Below are 2,814 nucleotides of genomic sequence, written 5' to 3' on the forward strand. Positions count from 1 at the left end.
GACCGGGGGCGGGGGGCAGCAGTGACCTCGGGCTGCCCTGGGGGAGCTGGACAGCCGTGTCCTGCAGAGCGCTGATACGTGGGGACCCCGGGAAGGCCACCTGCCCACATGCCCTCCCCAGGGCCTGGCTCAGACCAAGGTCCAGCTGCCTCCGGCCCCAAAAGGCAAAGGGCCACGAGCCGGGCGGCCACCAGACAAAACCCGGACCAGCGCCCCAGAGGGAGGTCCCGGCTCCTGGCAGAAGTCCTGGGCTCTCAGGGGCTGGCCCAGGGCGGGGGCACGGTGCTGCGAAGAGCAGGCTGGGGGTCCAGATTCTCTTGTGGCTGGAGGCCTGTGAAGTTGGTGGGGGAGGAGCAATAAGAAAGAGAGAAATGAGTAGAGACTGGGTAAAATAAAAATGAATGAGAATGAAAAATGAAAAAGAAACAAAAATGATTACATTAAACAGGCAAGGGGGGCAGGACCACAGCTGGACTCAAGGGACTCACGAAACCCTGGAGGCAGCTGGGGATGCACACAGTCGTTCTCCTTGCAATGGTGACAATGCAGCTTCCCAACACCAGGACCCAGCCCTTAGAGAAAAAGCCCCCACCCTGCCATTAGAAATAGCAAGACTTGTACTAAAGGCAGTCAGAGAAGAAGGTCTGAAACACCTGAACTAAAAAAACCACCAAGTAGCTCATAAGTCTCCTGAGCATTTTATTTTTATTGGGACCATTTTTTCCTGTGAGACAAGGGACAGCTGAACTTCAACAGATTATACTGAAGCACCACTATTTCACTATACTTTATTTTTCAGTTCCTCAAATAAATCAGGACTGATTTCCTACAGTGCATTAATCATTGTCAACTGAAGACTAGAAACCATGTGTCCACATTCTTTCACCACTGGTCCGTCAGAAGGGGAAATATCTGCAGCCACAATGAAAAAGTTCATCCTTCAGCCAGCTCTCAACAGGGAAGGCCCGTGGCCAAATCTCAGCATAGAAAAGCACCATCCATGAGGTGAAGTTTTGTAGACCATTCATCGTGCGACTGTGCACTTCTTAGGCCCACCTGTTCCTACCGATCTGATGTTAGCCACGCCAACTGCCTTTTTGATGGTTTGGACACAGGACTCCCCACAACCTACAGCCTAAGCAAGCTACAGCCAAGCCACAAACAGAACGGAGCACAAACCTGCATTTCTACGCTAACACCGAGAACTGCTCGACAACCCTACACACTGCCTTCAGTCACATCTATTCTGAAACATTGCCTAACTAGCCAAACCAAACAACCTGCAAAACCCTTGCCTGCTGCACATCAATACGCACAACTAGCACAAAGCCTCAACCTCCTTCCACACAATCGGGGCCAACACCAGACCAAGTGCACGGTGCAACTTGAAGTGTGCGGCTGCTTGCTCCTAACGGGTGTTTGAAAGTGTAGAAAAGCACTCGACAGTCTCCATCTGAACTTCTCTAAGCAGACATTAAACATTCCCCTTCCTCCTGCCCACCCCAACCCACACTTCTTGCTTCCCAGCTTTCTCTTCCTGCCTTGGTTCCTTCTTCTCCAGCTGCCCTTCAGGGACCTGCAAGAGTACACAGAACAGACCTGGAGTTGGCTGGCAACGAATCCCAGACCCCAGGAAAAATAGAGTAAAAACTATCTCCCAGTGCCCATCGTACTCTCAAGCTTGGTGTCCTTTAAAAATAAGAGGGATGTGACATACGTCCGGTTTACTAAAAGAGGACGAGTCCCGCCCTAGCACTTACCCGCGTATGACAACAGCAGGGCCTAACACACGAATCCTGTGTGCACGGCTGCCCCAGTGCTCCCACCTTCCACAAGGCGCTAATCACAAGGTCGACAACTCAGGGATGCAACCTGCAGAGAGGACAGACACCGTGTCCAAACTCCCTTACCTTTCCGTCCCTCTGGGCGGGCAGGGGTTTCTTCCCTCCTTAGTGGCTAACGCCTGCCCATCTGCCGTCCTGTGTGCTTCTCCTTCCGGGGGTTTAAAAAACAGACAGACACTGGATTTAAGTCACCACGTCAGAGGACCAGACTACAGGCCCCAACTTCTCTCCATCTTATACTCTCACCTGGACCCACAGTCACTCTATCCTTGGAAAGCGGGGAGGGCAGACATCTGCAGGCTCGACTGCTGCCGACACGCGGGCCAGCCAGAAACTGAGTGCAACAGGCCGGGACTCTGCACAGAACTGCTAGGCCGGCACCGTGAACGGTGACCACAAACACTGAAAACCCTGCTGACAGGCCGGTGCTCTCCACACGCAGGTGGCTTCTGGGGCATGAAGCCCGGAGACAACCTGTTAAGTCCTGAATGCCAACTGACAGGTGCCCCACGCAGTCTCGATCAAGGGTCAAAGCTGCCCCCTGGACAGAAGGGCTAGACAAGACAGAAGGGCCACGACTTCACCCTCCTGCCACGGAAGCCAGAGAGCCCAAAGGGCTACAGGAGGCCTCCTCCCCCGAGGTCAGAGGGGGTGGGGCTGCAGCCCTGTTGACAGGGTGCAGGGGGGCATCTCATAGTGCCAGGAGCAGCAGAACAGAGGAGCAGAGACCTGGACCTGAGTTACAGGAAGGCCGCTAAGCCTCGGGGTCCCAACACACTCAGTGTCCCCCAGAAGCCTGCAGCCTTCCCTGTTGTATGTGGGTATCCTCTCTGGCCAAGCTCACCAAGTGGAACGAGACTGGACCCGAGTCAAGGGGACCTGGACCCTGCTTACAGGCTGAAGGCCGGGGAGGGGGCGCAAAAGAACGGCTGGCCCAGGGCATTTGGACTGAAAACCTGCAATCTCTGAT

Source organism: Alligator sinensis, unplaced genomic scaffold (genome assembly GCF_000455745.1).
Source record: "Alligator sinensis unplaced genomic scaffold, ASM45574v1 scaffold2410_1, whole genome shotgun sequence".
Lineage (NCBI taxonomy): Eukaryota > Metazoa > Chordata > Crocodylia > Alligatoridae > Alligator > Alligator sinensis.